General features: G+C 36.9%; 1 protein-coding gene and 1 pseudogene across 4 annotated transcripts in view; both read left to right on the forward strand.

Moving 5' to 3' along the window:
- LOC135204742 (zinc finger protein OZF-like) overlaps positions 1 to 17285 on the forward strand; it is a 569882-nt gene that overhangs the window by 321206 nt on the left and 231391 nt on the right. The gene's annotated exons all lie outside the window — the stretch shown is intronic.
- LOC135204740 (gastrula zinc finger protein XlCGF8.2DB-like) lies at positions 8899 to 11096 on the forward strand (annotated as a pseudogene).

Below are 17285 nucleotides of genomic sequence, written 5' to 3' on the forward strand. Positions count from 1 at the left end.
GGTTAACCAGTCTGAAGTGTTGAAAAGACTAGACTAGTTATGTAAATGACTAAAGTATTGTGTTATTCTGATGAAATTAAACCTCTTTTTTATTTATTTCATTGCATAAACTTTGAAAATATTGATAGATAAGAAAAATTTTGTATACATAAATAAGATTTTTCATTTGACCCTGTTAAAACTTAAATAATATCAGTATAATATTCTACACTGCCAAAAGTGAATGAATGCACCATGATGTGGTCTGAATGCACAGAGTATCTGGTCCCAGTGCACCTCTTCCCAATTGAAGTGCATCTTTCCTTGTGGTCCCAATGCACCAACTTCATTCACATAACAGCTGCCCTTTGGCGAACTGTATAGATGACTATATTCACTTTGCAGGATTATTTTCTTTGATAAAGTGAATCAGTTGAAAAAGTCTGAATAAAAACAGAATATTACAAAACCAACAAACACATCCTGGTATGAGGGAGAAGTTTACTAGGTAGCTGGTGGTTAATCTCCAAAAGAAATGACTGTGCTAGCTTCTCATTTGGATCTGTGGTGGCTGCTCAACAAATTGTGTGGCTAACCCGACTGTTTTATCGCGACAAGGTTGCATCTCGCCTTAGATGTGCAGTTGTGGAGATGGGAGAATGAATGTGGGAGTGACTGGGTTCTCTGCCTCTCAGCCCCTTCAGCCTTCTCCTCCTTCGGGCGAGAGTGGATCCGGCCGTCATGCTGGAACTGTCGACCAATGCAGGGAAGTTTTGCAATGGAGCAACCATTCTATTTATCTTTATAGAGAAGCAACTGCCCCTTTCTCTAGCAAGAAGTCCCTTACAATAAGACAAACCCACTACTTATATTTGCCTTACTGTCTTTTAACTCTCAGATTCATCCCAGTATGAGTTTGTGTGGGGTTACGTCTCTTCCCTCATTCGAAAAAGCCCAAAAGTCTTGCGGCTGATCAGCAGTCTGTGTATTACTCCGATCAATCCATCAGAGGCAGACTTCTTCTCTTACCTGAAGATCTCTCAAAGACTGAGTTTATCTTGATGCTTGGTTTCTGCATAATGAAGTGTGGGGAAAAATATATAAACTATTATCTTGACACTTGAGTTGAGGGGGAAGTTACCAATGCCTAGTCCTTGTGCCTACTATTATCCCAAATAGCTGAAGGTATGATTGAAGGCATATTGACAGCAGACTCGATATGCAGTAATAAGCCACAAATAATTTAGACCTCTGCAGTCCTGATCCGAATGTCAATATGAAACCAAGCTGTATCTTGCAAGAGATTTTAAGTTCTTGGGGTTATTACATTTATAACATTTAAAGCTACTTGCCATACGGGTGACAAAGGCAGCCCTTGTCGTTTTGTTTCTGAACTTCAGTAATGAATGAACATTGTAGGTGGTAAATGTAATTGCTATAGTGGATATTGACAGGCTAATTTACTGAAGAACTAAATATTGAGGAGACTTTAGTTTCACTGTCCTAACTTTCATTTAATCACTAGTGTCACCGGTCTAGTTGGTCTTCGTGAACATAGCTGTGTGGAAATTTAAGTGTTGGAATAAGGTACCTACTACAAAGCCACATTATGGCCCTCTATTCAGTCGAATGGAACGGAGGGCAATTTGTAGAGAGGTTTTTCTGTTGGGTTTTAATGTCGTTTGCACAATTTGTGACTAAAATCCTCGTAAGATGACTACATACTAACTGACGTACACATGGTGGTTCTGCGGCAACAAAATCGTTGTTACCCTTCATTAAAACCTGCACAAGGGACAAATGTACTGTTTCTCCCTTCGCCTGTTGGTTCCTGGAATTCCTGTAGTCTTCCCTCAGGCTCTGACATACTTGATAATATCAACTAGTATCGTTGATATTAACAAGAACATTAGAATTAAGACATTTGACCTGTGACAGGACAGTTGAATGTGTCCAAATTTATGTATAAAGCTAAAATTGTCGTAGCACCTGAAACTCGTTTGTATACTGGATCAGGAATATCCTCTCTCTCCTCTCTCTCTCTCTCTCTCTCTCTCTCTCTCTCTCTCTCTCTCTCCTTTTGACAATAGTTTCTGTATTTCAGAGTTAAAAAGTTACTACTTGAAGGAACTTATGATTCTAGACTCTACATAAATTATTAAGGAACAATCCTACTGTAATTAAAAGCTGAAAATGGTCCGTTTTAAGGTTAACCAAATAAAGCGAAATGACCTATTTCAATGAACATATTTGAAGGCGGATTTTCTCCTTATTTCGAGCTGAAAATAAGTTAAATGAAGGAAATGATGCATCCAATAATCTGCATAGATTAATGAAGACCAATGAGGTATGATTCTGTATGAATTAAAAGCTGAAGAAAAGAAGCCAGACAAGAAAAGTTAGATAAAGAAACGAAATGAGCAACATCAATCTCCCTCTGTTTCGATTGACGTCTTTGAAGGTGGGTTTTCCCAGTTCAGCTGATGCCTCCCGATTCGTTCTAGTCTTCCAACTGCTCTCTCTCCTCACCCTTCATTCCTCCAACTTGATTGGTCTCCACTTCCACTTTGCCATCAATCAGGTTTCGACAGAATTACTGTCATTCTCATTCCGTCGGAAATTCGTCCGCTGTCTCAGTTACCAGAACAGTGTGATCAAGAAGCCTAGAAAACCATCTTTTTTTACAGAAAATACATTTCTATTCATTTGAAGTTAGCATTTTTATATATCTTCTATATAAAGGTCCTTTAAAAATTAAAAATGTACAGTATTTTATAGACTTTTAAGCCTAAAAACAATAGTTTTTTTTTTTTTTTATTCCCAGTGGACGACACATAGACAGATGTTTTTAGGTAAACGAGTATAAAGTATAAATAGGACAGAGAGATTAATTTTTATATAATATTTAATATGTATTAGATTAAAAGATTTAAGCTTTAATCTTATGTAACAAAAGGGTTTGAGTCGTGATTTGTAAAAACTACCATTGCCTATTTTCATACATAGTTAATCAAGGATTTCGGTAATTTCCACTAATCATCCTTGATAGGTAATGGGTCTTTATGATTTCCATAATCTATCTTGTATATCAAACGGAGAAATATTTTACGAGTGAGACCTTCTTTAAATCATAGATGATATTCTGTATAGTTACAAGATGCTGCTAGTTCGTTTAAACATCACTATTTGAGGTCAGTCTTTTAAATAAATGGTGTAATAGCCTGGACACTTTGATATGCTTTGAGATGTGGGTTCATATATTTATATTGAGTACTACTTTATCTCCAATATGACGAATTCAGTGCTAAATATTTTAGTCCAGTTTCCCATTCAATGACGTCATGGAAAAATTGTAGAAGAAGACTCGACAAAATCTCCCAAGAATATTTTAACATTTTTAATGTTATATTTTTACGAATACTGAATTCTATAGGAATTAATTAAGGGCAGTAGATTGTAAGTTGATTGACTTCTTAGATATGATTTAGTGTTTTCTTTCTTTGAACTTTCTGCCAAGTTTCCAAGACTTTGTTTGGCCAAACTCTGGATTCAGGAAAAACAACTTTGAGATTTCCTGCTTTCATTACAAAATCTCCTGTGACTTCTCCTTACCTCTCCCTACCTCACCTCCCATTACCTCACCTCCCGTGACCTCACCCTGCCTCTCCTCACCTTACCTCACTCCTGTGACCTCACCTCCCATTACCTCTCCTCACCTTACATTGCCATCAACACTGGTACTCTCAGTCCAAAGAAAACTCCAAGAATAAAGACACAGGATCAGCATCCTATGAGCACATAGGAAATTTCTTTATGCACACTGACCACATCCTCCTAAAAGCCAGTCAGAAAGTCCTATTCTGAATGACTTAATCAACATTATTCAGTTGCCAAGATCAACCCAACCAATTATTTCATCCCTGATCAATAAAACGCCAAAATAAATTCACGTCCAAGAATTCAACTCTTTTTACCTGTTGTTCTACAGAATCTTTATGACTGAGATGACAATGAAACATCTCTAACCTACGACCTACAAGTAAACTATAGAAGAAAGTACCTACTACATATCTCAAGGAACAAGTTTTCATAACTGGTATCATTCTCCAGTTTTGGTTGCCACTTTTTGCATTTCTCACAAGCAACTCTCTTGGTCACACTTACTCAAGCTGTAGACATTCAAATAGATGGGCATTTATGTTACTAATGATGATGGCATTATTGGTAATGACATCACATATTACTACATTCTTCTTAAAAATAATAATAAAACTCCTACTAACTAAACTGCAAATATTAAAATTTAATTATTTAATAATTGACCAGTAATACTACTGTTATCATAATTTATATTTATATCTTGATTGTACTTTGCATAGTTACCAGGTTATGGTGGACACAACTGGAGTTGCCACTTTACATCAACCAAGAAAGATTCTGTTCTTTGTTATAAACAGAGTCCAGGGATTGAATCCGAAACGTTCTAACCTCAAAAACACCCAGCTGTTTTCTGGGTTCTATGAGAGCACCAACATCATTTTATTATTATTAATAGGGCTTAGTTTTTCCAGACCTCTGAGACTCAAGTAGACTCTTCTCAGGCTGGTTCTCAGGGATTAATCCTGAGAAAAAAAGTAAATAAATAAATAAATAAATAAATAAATAAATAAACAAATAAATACAAAATAAATAAATAAAATAAAATAAAATAAAATAAAAATTTATATAAATAAAAAAATTTAGACTTTATTTGAGAAACCTGTCTTATTTAAAAATTTATGATGTTATTAATAGAAAAATCTTTGCTTTCAGCAAGAATACTTTTCATTTTTGAATTCCGCAGATAAATAGATCTTTGCTGGGTCCAATTTGGGCATCAACAAGCAAATGCTGTACTGTCATGGGTGTTTGACATCTGTTACACTTTAATGGGTCAGCATGTGGTGTTGACATTAAGTGAATTTTGTGTGTCCTATACGGAGCCTTGCTAGGATTACCTCTCTTGATCTTTCCACCTGTGAGGATGTCCTCCATGCATATACTTCAGTTTTTATGTTTTTAAGTTTATTTGTTGTTGGCACTGAGGCCCATTCTCTTTTCCAATCCTGGTAAATCAATGGTTTAACAGGTGCTATCCAGTCTGACACTGGTGCTTGTTTAATTGTTGGAGGGATAGTGCAGGCTAATTTGGCAGCTGAGTCTGCATTTTCATTTCCTTTTATTCCCACGTGTGCTGGGACCCCACCATATTTCTATTGATAATCCTATTTGGAGGAGTTGATGAATTTTTATTTGTATTTCCTGCACTATTTGGTTTACTGATTTATACTGTCTTATAGCATCTATAGCGCTACGTGAGTCACTGAAAATAACAGACACTTGCTTTTGCCTCAGATATCATATCAAGAGCCATCTGTATGGCTGTGACTTCAGTAGTAAATACTGATGATATTAAAGGTAGGCTTTTTTTATTAACATATTTTTCGAATATGCAGATGCTCTTACTCCAACATTATTTTTGGAGCCGTCTGTATATACCATAAATTTGTCGCCTTTTCTTCTAATGTGCTCCAAAGCATGTTGGTGGTACATTTCTGTACTTATCATTTGCCTTTTGAGTAGGTAAGACAGGGAGGTACATATCTTTATTCGATGTAAAATCCACGGTGGTGGCAATTCCATTGGTGGGTGAAAAATTGGATCCATGTTATGCAAGTTCATTATGTATCTAGCTCTTTTTGGGAAAGAGCTAGTACTATTAACTGCTGTTACTGGATTACAGTTTTGGAAGCAGTCAGCTGCAGGAGATGATCCCGCTTGCATTGAAAGAACTCTTCGTATTATTATCAAATTACAGTGATGTTTTAAGGGCAACACACCTGCATCTATAAAGCAACCTCATCAGTGGGGACTGTTTCAGATGCTACATAGCTTGAGGTTACTGATTCAGATATTAAACAGACCCAAAACCTTTACAATATAGGTATGGAAAATAATGTAGTACACTGTAAATAAATAATAATGTATGTCTGTTTACATAATACTGGAGAGAAGAATAATTTCAGAACAGTATATTTCAGTTATATCACCCCAAAATGCTGACATGCCAAGTAATTTACACAAAAACATTTTCACTTTCATGTTGCATACTCTATTTACATAAGTATATATTTCTGATTCCATTATAAAATTCTACATGAAAAAATTACCTTACCATGTTCATTTTATTGAACATTTAATATAAATAAGAAAAATGACCCTACCTAGTTTATTTCATTAGTAAACTTTAATACAAATAAAAAAAACTGCAGAACATTTACATTAAACATCTCTTAAAATGTTATTCATTATATTTTTAGCAACCCTATTGAAATACATAAAGTAAAATTAATAAACAATGACAAAAAATACTACTATTTGTTTGTTACTACAAAATACATAAAATTCACCGAAAAAAACATTCTCCACAGTGGAGACACCTACTTTGAAGTATTTGGAAAAAACCAATTATGCCTTGAATTGGCTACTCATTCAGAGTTTATAAGAGAGCACTTCAAAATAAAATTTACCAATGAGACAAGAAATGAACTGTCATAGTAGGGAGCAAAAACTGCATCACGGTGAAGTCAGAGAAGTTGGACAACTAAGCAGGAAGAAGCCAAGCGAATTTATTAAAGTGTGTACAGAAAGCGTTGCACACTAGGTCTTGGATGGGATCATGACAAGAGACCATAGAACCGATGAGAGGCCAAACCTTGGGGAGATAAGAAGAGTTTCAACTCGGTTGAAACTAGTGAATGACAACATGCAAAAGGCAGCAGCATCGGAAGTGTGACATTGGGAAAGGGATTTAAAGAGAGACACTGAGGTTGAATCGCTACATACAAAAGACAATGGAAGAGGAGCCTGCCTTCGAGTTCTGGCGGGCGACAGGTAGGGGAGATGACAGGCATTTCTTTAAGGAGAAGAGAGGCTAAAACACAGGTGAAATGTGCTACGAAGAGGAGTTGGAAGGAATGGAATCAGAAACTCAAAAGCAGATGTAAGAGTGGGTGTATTCAGGAGAAAAAGTGGCTGAGGAATGATGCAGATTACCTATATAAGGCATGAAAACGGAGAAATTAATGATGATACTACACAAGTGATACTAGAATGACCGAAGGACTATTTTGAAAATATTCTGAACGAAGAGAATGAAAACAAAGCAGAGGATGCTGGCAGGACAGATGAAGCAATATTGAAGAGGTGAAATGGGTCTTTGGAGGATAAAAAGTGTAAAAGCCACCACTGTTATGAATAACAAGCAATATTCTGGCTGACATAAATATATGCAAACCTGACACTGGAAGGTACAGGACCTGAAGTGTGAGAACAGAGTTTCATAACTTTAATACCCTTATTTTTCCAACCAATACGACCAAAAGAGAAATAGAGAAGTTTAAGAGCAATTAGACTCACGATAATTAGGAATTAAATAGTCATAAATAAGCTTTTAAGGCTTGTAAATAGAAGTTACAAATATTTTCTACAGAATTATTGCACAAAGTAGTCAGCGGCAACTTTTTGGAAACGTAACTTTAATGCTTTAGATATTAGATTATTTAAAGCTAGATTCAGTCAAAATGATATCGATTAAATTTATCATATACCTAAAGTTCTAACCATTTAACAAAAGAGGAAAACTGCCATGAAAAGTGGAAGAGGAGGAGGAGGAGACTATACCAAATACTCGGGAATCTTGAGAATCCACGTGGCATAGTATCAAGTCAAAAACATTTGGAAGGGTAGTACTGCAAAGGCATAGGGAACCACGCATTACTCTAGTGCGAAGGCAGTGGCGGTAGGCATATCTGAAAAATTTGAGATAAATCTAGTTGATCACAATAATCACAGCAAACTACAAAGCACTGCAGAGGGGGGATCAAGAGACCCCCTGAAGTAGATGTATGTGGTATACCAATACATATGCCCAGTCCACGATCGCAGCGATGCTTACGTTGGTATGACTAGCATGTGCCTGGAAGCCCTACGAGTAACACCCGCCGGAGAATGTATCACTTCGATGGATGTGGAGTCCTTATTTACCAATGTCCCCGTCGATGAGATCATTCAAATGATCTTGGACAAGGTATACAGGGACCCCGATACACCACTCTTAAACATCCTGAACATGCCCTTCGTGCCCTGCTGGAACTCTGCACTAAGAAGCCCCCCTTTCCGACCACCGATCGACGGGGTGGCGATGGGTTCTCCCCTTGGAGTCCTCTTCGCCAATTTTTACATGGGCACCCTCGAAGAGAGGGTCTACCAGAATTCCAGCAAACCAAGGATGTATGTGTGCTACATCGATGGCACCATCATCAGCGCCGACTCCCAGGAAGAGATAGAGCAGCTGCGACGTGCATTTCATTATCATAGCTACCTTTCCTTTACCATAAAACACTGCCAAGCCAAGACCGCCGCCCCTTCCTCGACGTCCTTGTCAAGCAGCAAGACACCCGATTCCGCACGAACGTGTACATGAAGCCGAAGAACCTAGGTATGTGAATTAACGGAGAGTGAGTGCCCTGAGAGGTATAGCCCTCCACCATCAGCGCCTTCGTCAGGAGGGCCCTCTCGCACTGCTCTTCCAGAGCACACACATAGCGAAAACTGGAATTGAACGGCCCAGTTCCTCGTCGACAACGGACACACTAATCGCGCCGTCGATGCTGTGATAGCAAAGAAAGTTGAAATTGTACCTCCAGGGACCCCGCCCCGACATCCCAGAGCCCATCAAGCTTTTTTCCAAAGAGCACTTTCACCGAAGGTATTAGGAGGACGAGCAAGCCCTCAAGACCATCATAGAGTCACAATGGAGAGAAGCCTTTCAGATCAACTGACTGTGAGAAAACATTTTACAAGAAAATTAATCTCACAAATGATATCACAAATCTGACCAGAGAGAAATTCTTATGCAATGACTGTGGGAAAGCATTTCCCAGGAAAAATAGTCTTACACGTCATATGAGAATCCATACTGGAGAGAAGCCATTCATGTGCAAAGAATGTGGGAAAGGATTTTCCAGGAAACATCATCTTACAATTTCATATGAGAATCCATACGGGAGAGAAGCTATTCTTATGCAAGGAATGTGGGAAAACATTTTCCTTGAAACCAAATCTTACAAGTCATATGAGAATCCATACTGGAGAGAAGCCATTCATGTGCAAGGAATGTGGGAAAGGATTTGCCCACAAACATCATCTTACAATTCATATGAAAATCCATACTGTAGAGAAGCCATATATGTGCAATGAATGTGGGAAAGCATTTTCCCAGAAACCAAATCTTACAAGACATATGAGATTTCATACTGGAGAGAAGTCATATATGTGCAACGAATGTGGGAAAGGATTTGCCCATAAACATCATCTTACAATTCATATGAAAATCCATACTGGAGAGAAGCCATATATGTGCAATGAATGTGGGAAAGCATTTTCCCACAAACTAAATCTTACAAGTCATATGAGATTGCATACTGGAGAGAAGTCATATATGTGCAACGAATGTGGGAAAGCGTTTTCCCACAAACAAAATCTTACAAGTCATATGAAAACCCATACTGGAGAGAAGCCATATATGTGCAAGGAATGTGGGAAAGCATTTTCCCACAAACCAAATCTTACAAGTCATATGAAAACCCATACTGGAGAGAAGCCATATATGTGCAAGGAATGTGGGAAAGCATTTTCCCACAAGCCAAGTCTTACACATCATATTAGGTTGCATACTGGAGAGAAAAAGAAACAACATGATAAAATAAACCAGTTAAGTGCAGGGATCTCTCAATGACCAACTATATGAGAGATCAAAATCACTCACAAAATCTGCTCAAGAAAATAAGGAAAATAAAGAAAAAATACAGAATAGAGGATGAACAAATGAGTGGAAAACTGGCAGAACACCAAGCCAATATGAAGGCCCTAGCTTCACAAATAGGAAAAAAACAACAGAAGATAAAAGTAAAACAGATAAATAGGCAGTTTGGTGAAAATCCAAAGATTGTGTATAGAAACATGACAAAAAAAACAGTGGAGGTACAAACACCTCCGAGCAAGGAAGACCTAGAGAGATTTTAGAAGCCACTGTTTGAAGACCCTAGACAACACCAAGAGAATTCATGGATTGACACCATTAGGCACAAGAACAGCCGTAAACAGCAAATGCCACCAGTAAGGTTCACCATCGAAAAAGTAACAAAGAAAATAAAAGAATATAATAATTTCAAGATAACAGTAATAGCAAGACCCAAATTTCTGGCTAAAAAGATCACAGCACTACGTCACACTTATGCACAAGCCTTTTCAAGAGTGGCTCAAGCAAGAAATACCAACCTTCTCCTTAAAAGCTCAGAGACTGAGCTCCCAAACAAATATAGGCCCATCTGCTGCCTTCCAACACCCTACAAATGGCTCACAGGAGTCATAGCAGCTAATAAACAAAATAATATTAGAAGATTGTAAGAAAAGACAAAGGAATCTTAATATGGCTTGGATAGATTACAAGAAGGCATTTGACACTGTACCGTGCACCTGGATATTTAAATGTATGGAATTAGACAACATCAATGAGGAAATAAGATCTTTCTTGGCAGCACAGATGAGTAAGTGGAAGACCACTCTGTCTAAAACACTCTGAGGGCCAGATAGTAATTCCAGACATAAATATCTAAAGAGGAATATTCCAGGGTGACAGCCTGACTTCTATTCTGCTTGACCATAGATCCGCTTAGGAAAATCTTGAACAACATTAACACTGGCTATGACCTAAGTAAAAGCAGAAGCCGAAAAGAGAATAAAAGAGTGACCACCTGCTCTTCGTGGATGACCTGAAGTTGTTTGCAGACTCAGAAGAAAAACTGGAAGAACAAGTTAGGACAGAGGAGTACTTGGGAATAGAAGAAAACACTGGTATAGAACGCAAGAAAGTGAGAGAAAAGATAAAGAAAGAATACATCAGCCACTGTCATAAACCAGCTGGCAATACCATTGGTGACATGTGGTTTTGGCATTGTAGACTGGCCACAAGGTGAGTTAGACAGGATGGATATTAAAAGATTCTCACCGTACATTAAGTCACATACAGACACCAGAGAAGGTGGATTAGGCCTGGCTGAGATCAACCAGGCCTACAGAGCAGCAATAATAAGTCAAGGGTAGTACTTAAAAAGCTCTGGGGATGAAAACATCAAAAAGGTTGCCCAACATCATAATGGAGCCCTGAGCCAACTAACATCAGTAACAAAACAGGCTAAGAACTTCACAGGAGATCTGATAGAAGACACAGAGGGTACTGAACAGACTCCAGCAAAAACGATAGCCAGGAAGACCAAGCAGAAATACAGTCACAGAGAGGAGAAACTTAGAATGGAAAGGTAGAAAGACCATGGAAGGGCAGGAAGATTTCAAGACGAACTGGAAAAAAGTTACATAGACAAAGAAGAGTCACTCAGATGGATAAGAAATGGAGATCTAGGTTATGATGGAGAAAGACTGATAATAGGAGCACAAGATCAAGGCTTCCTGACAAACAGCTTCAAGAAAATGGCGGGTATATCAGCAAATGACCAGTGTAGGTTTTGTCATGCAGTGGGTGAGAGTGCGAATCATCTGATATCAGCCTGTGAAACCCTGCTTGCAGATGGTCACTACACAGCCCGCCACAACAAGATCTGTAAATATATACATTGGAAAATATGTAAAGAATACAGAACTGAAGTGAAAGAAAAAGTGTGGGAGCATGAACCACATCCAATCACCTCCAACAGGAAGATATATAGAAGGAGGTGCTATAAGACCTCCTATTGCCATCTGGAACAATGAGGAATAAACAGCAAAGATTATAAATGTGACAGTACCCAGTGACTTTGGCCTCAATAGAGCTTAAAAGCATAAAATAACAAAATGCCAAGACCTGAAGAATGACCTGAAAAGCACATGGGAACTGAAGGAAATAGCAAAAACAATACCTTTGGTGGTAGGAGCAACAGGACTTATAAAGAAAAACCGGAGAAAATATCTTCAGGTTAAACGAAATTCCCCAGTATAAATGAGGTGCAGATTGCTGCCCTCAAAGCAATGGTAAACACCTTGAAACGAGCCCTTGGATATAAGGCTAGTGGAATATGAAGGTGCAATCACAGACCCCAGGCTGGAGCCCATTGCACCCCTGATATAAATTGAAAATTAAGAATAACATTGAAAATTAAGAATAACAGAAGCCAGAGAGAAACCACATTGTTGCTCTACATGTCAAAGAAGTTTTTCTCAACCAAGTCCTCTCAAAATACACGAGAATTCACACTAGACAGAAACTGTTTACTTGATCTCTGTCCAAGTAGTTTTTATTACATGATTTTATTTAACTTGACTCCTGCGTCTGTTTTGAATGAAGGTGTCGCAAAAGGTGTGTAAAAACTCATGCTAGAAAGAAGTCATATCCTGTATCTGCACTTGGTTTCCAAGAGTTCTTTTTCATTAGGTTTTTTCATTAGGTTCATCTTAGAATGAATATGTTAACTCAGAAGAAAGACGTCATTCTTCCACACGATGTTGAAACAGTTTTATTTCTTGTAGATTCATAACATATGTGAGCACTCATGGAGGATAGATATTGTTCTTTTACACTGCATGTTGTACTTTTGTCTTGTATTCTGCAAATCACAGTCATTGGTTCTGAATGACAGACTGTTCTTCAGGTGTCAAAATGCACAAGCAAAGTCACTCATCAGAGAGGATGTTTAGTTGCACTGTCAGATTTGTTAATGTTTTGCGCCCCAAAGTAAGTTGCACTTGATGGGGAGATAATTATTTTGAACTTGTCTGCAAAATCTATAGAAAAAAGGCAACAGCAACCTAAGGGATGATAAAAAGAAAAGCCACATAGTTTTTGTGATCCAAATCATGACCATCATCATTGCTGTTATTCAAAGAAGAAAAGGAGAATCTGGAGGAGGGTCTCACTGAAAATGCAGATGAAGGCTCTTCATTTGCAGAGTCTTTATTAGAAGTCAAGGCAGAGCCAAAGTATTTTGGCCAGAGTGAATTTGATGCAAAATGGTTGTGTAACCTTTATGCAAAGGTAAAATAAATAACTGTTTTTTTCTTACAATTGTTTTCAATGAACACTGTACAGTGCTAGGTTAAGAAACTTTCATTTGCCTTCTCCACTCTTCTAGTTCCTGTGTATTTTTTGTATGATTTCCAAATAAAGAATTAGTATTATCTTTGGCTGACACGAAGTTTTTTCCTTTTGTTATTCAGCATTGTGCATATATGCACTTGTATATGTAGTTGTAAGCTTGAATATTACCATGAAATGTTATTCTTAGTGGAAATAGAAAGGACTGATATGTTCATTAAACTCCAATGAAATTTTGGTGCATTTTTTATATGATTATTTCTTTATATGTTCTTGGTTTTAATCTTCTACAAAGATTGTGCTACAGCATTTGTAAGTAAATCATAATTCCTTGTATCAGCTCACTAAATACTACAGTGGACTGTGTAGTGTTTTGTTTTATGTTAACCAGTCTGAAGTGTATAGACTAGACTAGTTATATAAATGACTAAAATGATGTGTTATTCTGATTAGATTAAACATCTTTTTTTATTTTATTTCATTGTATAAACATTGAAAATATTGATAAATAATAAAAATTGTTCATACATAAATACAATTTTTCATTTGGCCCCATTAAAACTTAAATATCAGAATAATATTCTTCACTGCCAAAAGTGAATGAATGCACCATGATGTGGTCTGAATGCACCGAGTATCTGGTCCCAGTGCACCTCTTCCCAATTGAAGTGCGTCTTTCCTTGTGGTCCCAATGCACCAACTTCATTCACATAAAAGCTGCCCTTTGGCGAACTGTATAGGTGACTATACTATTCACTTTGCAGGATTTTTTTTTTCTATAAAGTGAATCAGTTTAAAGTCTGAATAAAAACAGAATATTACAAAACCAACAAACACATCCTGCTATGAGGGAGAAGTTTAAAATATGATAACCTACCTCTTAATTCAAACTGCAAGTCTAACTGTTTCTGTAGCTGGTGGTTAACCTCCAAAAGAAATGACTGTACTAACTTCTCCTTTGGATCTGTGGTGGCTGCTCATCAAACTGTGTAGCTAACCCAGCTCCTTTTATTGGGTACCAGGTTTCATCTTCGCCTTAGATGTGGCATTGGGTGGAGACGGGGGAATGAATGATGGAGTGACTGGGATTTCTTCTCTGCCCCTTCATCCTTCTCCTCCTTTGGGCGAGAGTGGATCCGGCCATCATGTGTTGGAACTGTCGACCCATGTAAGGAAGTTTTGAAATGGAGCAACCATTCTATTTATCTTTATAGAGTATAGAAGCAACTGCTTATATATATCTATATATATATATATATATATATATATATATAAATGATAAATATATATATATATTATATAGAAATCCTTTAAAAATAAAAATTATACAGTATTTTATAGACTTAAGCATAAAAACAAGTGTTTTTTTTAAAACATTCCCAGTGGACAACGAGTCTAAATTATAAAAGGACAATGAGAAGAATTTTTTTAATATATAAAATATGTAATATTTTCATACAAATATAGCTGCTATTGTTTATTTTATATTTATATCTATTTCATATATATTTTTATTAAGAATTTCCGCTAATCACCTGATAGGTAATGAGTCTTCATGATTTCCATAATCTATCTTGTATATCAAACGGAGAAATATTTTACGAATGAGACTTACTTTAAATCATGGATGATATTCTGTATAGTTACAAGATGCTGTTAGTTGGTTTAAACATCATTATTTGAGGTCAGTCTTTTAAATAAATGGTATAATAGTCCTGACCCTGACACTTTGATATGCCTAGAGATGTGGTTTTATATATATATATATATATATATAATATATATATATATATATATATATATTGACTACCACTTTATCTCAAATGTGACGAATTCAGTGCTAAAAATTTTAGTCCAGTTTCCCACTCAATGACGTCTTGGATAGAATAACAAGACTCGACAAAATCTTCCAGGAATATTTGAACATTTTTAATTATGAAATTTTTACAAATGCTACTGAATTCTATATGATTTAATTAAAGGTAGTACTACATCCATTAAGGGTTAAGGAAAGATTTTTTATCATTTATAATATTCAAATAATTCGTAGGCATTGCACGCTTAGGCCTATTTAAAGGATGCATTTAATGAGTGAAAATTCACTTTACATATTGAGTGACATTATTATTGCTGTATTTTTGTTATTATTACTGTATTATGTATTTTTATTATGATTTTTTATTACTATTACTGACTTGGTTACTCATCATGATTCTTGAAAATATTCAAGTAGTACATACTGGCTATACATATTATGAGGGATTTGTTAGTTAGCAGACTGTTACTTCTGAGAAATCTATAAAACATTCAAGAGATGAGGCTACTTAGACGTCATAATAAATTGTCGCTACAATCTATTCAGAATACTACAATAAGAGCTTATATATAGGAATAAGTAAACATGTTATCTTAACTGTGAGTAGTTAAAGGACAGGAAAAACTAAGCCAGATAACCATTTAAGAATGCTGGGTGACCCTATCCTGAAATGGTGTAACACCCATATAAGTTACCTATACAAAGATTCTCCAATTGTGTATTTCAACTTTTATGACAATGAAAAAGAAATCTAAGCTTCCCACTATGTACATTATTATCAATAATGTCACCTTCAGTAGAGCTTCAGAACCACTGTAAGGACAAGAAAAATCCTTCAGTATAAAAAAATGTAATAAAGAAATATATTGGTACTCAACCAATTGCAGGCAGCAGGAGAGTCATTAAGAATCAGCGACAAAGGCTCAAAGAGATGACTACAATTACCAATAAGTATTTGCCCTAACACTACAATACTTGATACTCATCGTAGTTCATCCAAGCAAGAAGTGACTGACGCTAATGCTTCGGAGAATGTTATTATGTCTCGACATGAGTAAGATGAGGTGAAGTTTGAGACTGTGATGAACAATAAGCCGTCGGGGCCAGAGCACATCCAGGTGGCCGCAAAATACGCCGTCCAAAATATGGAGTCTCAGGAATATTTATAAATGCCTCGTAAGGGACCCTTGACTCAGAGTAATATTAGCAGAGCCATAAATATACGTCAGCCTTGTCGATGACTCGTTACGAATGAAGACCGACTCATACTGAAGACTGGCTCTCAAATGAAAACTCAAGACTGGCTTGAATCGACTGCCCTCAGGCTCTAACAGCAATCTATCCTCTGTTATTGGCAGGTCTTAACGCTCCCTCGGAAAGAACAATAATACAGAGATATGAGGAGTCAAATAATTGCCAACTATCATTAGGGCTGCAGGAAGCACAGTAGGCTGTACGAAGTATTTAAGTAATAATAAACAAACTTGAATAGTTACGGATCCTTTCTGCCACCTTACGAAAGTACACCAGAAATAACTGGAATTCTGTATACAAAGATGGTCTATCAGAATAATCTGCTTAATTCCAGATGAGATACTTTGTACAACCTCACAGAAACTCACTCCAAGGAAAATCACTCTTTTGGAGGTCATTCTATGCCGCTGGTTAAATCTATTTTGTGAGGATTGCTGCAGGTGTAAGCCCAGGGAGCCCCACTTCCTTGTGGTGTCACAGAAGATAATGACATTTATAGAAATGCACTTGGAGAGGTGCACATTTTTCCATTATCAAGATTGAACATCACCTTGCCATCTTTGTTTAAATGTGTACATCAGATTTACCAACTACTTGGTCAGACTCGAAACTTAATTCTCAAAATATGGGAAAGCATTTTATCGCCAGCCTAATAAAATGTCAGATAGAAATGGCTAAGAAATGTTTTAAATCCAACATCGCACATAATTCCAGATATTCGTCAGTCCTCAGTAGAAAGAGCGTTCCAGGTAGAAGCTCTTTTTTACCCGAATCTGCAGTTTGTGCTCGCAATGCTAGTCAGGCTGTTGACACAAAAATTGCATCATTTACTAGTATGAGGTTTTATACTAGTACTCTGTTTGCTACGGTTTTTTTTTATCCAAGTTACAACTAAAAGGTGGAATAGTCTGCTGAGCCCAGTTGTGGAATCTTCTGATCTCCAAATCTTTAAGAGGAGCAAATTCTGAATCCTTCTCTTTCTCTCTCTCTTTGCAGACTGATTTCCCTTTGGAGCCCTCTTCGGTTTATTATAGTCTGTCGATTCTGTCC

Source organism: Macrobrachium nipponense, chromosome 47 (assembly GCF_015104395.2).
Source record: "Macrobrachium nipponense isolate FS-2020 chromosome 47, ASM1510439v2, whole genome shotgun sequence".
NCBI lineage: Eukaryota > Metazoa > Arthropoda > Malacostraca > Decapoda > Palaemonidae > Macrobrachium > Macrobrachium nipponense.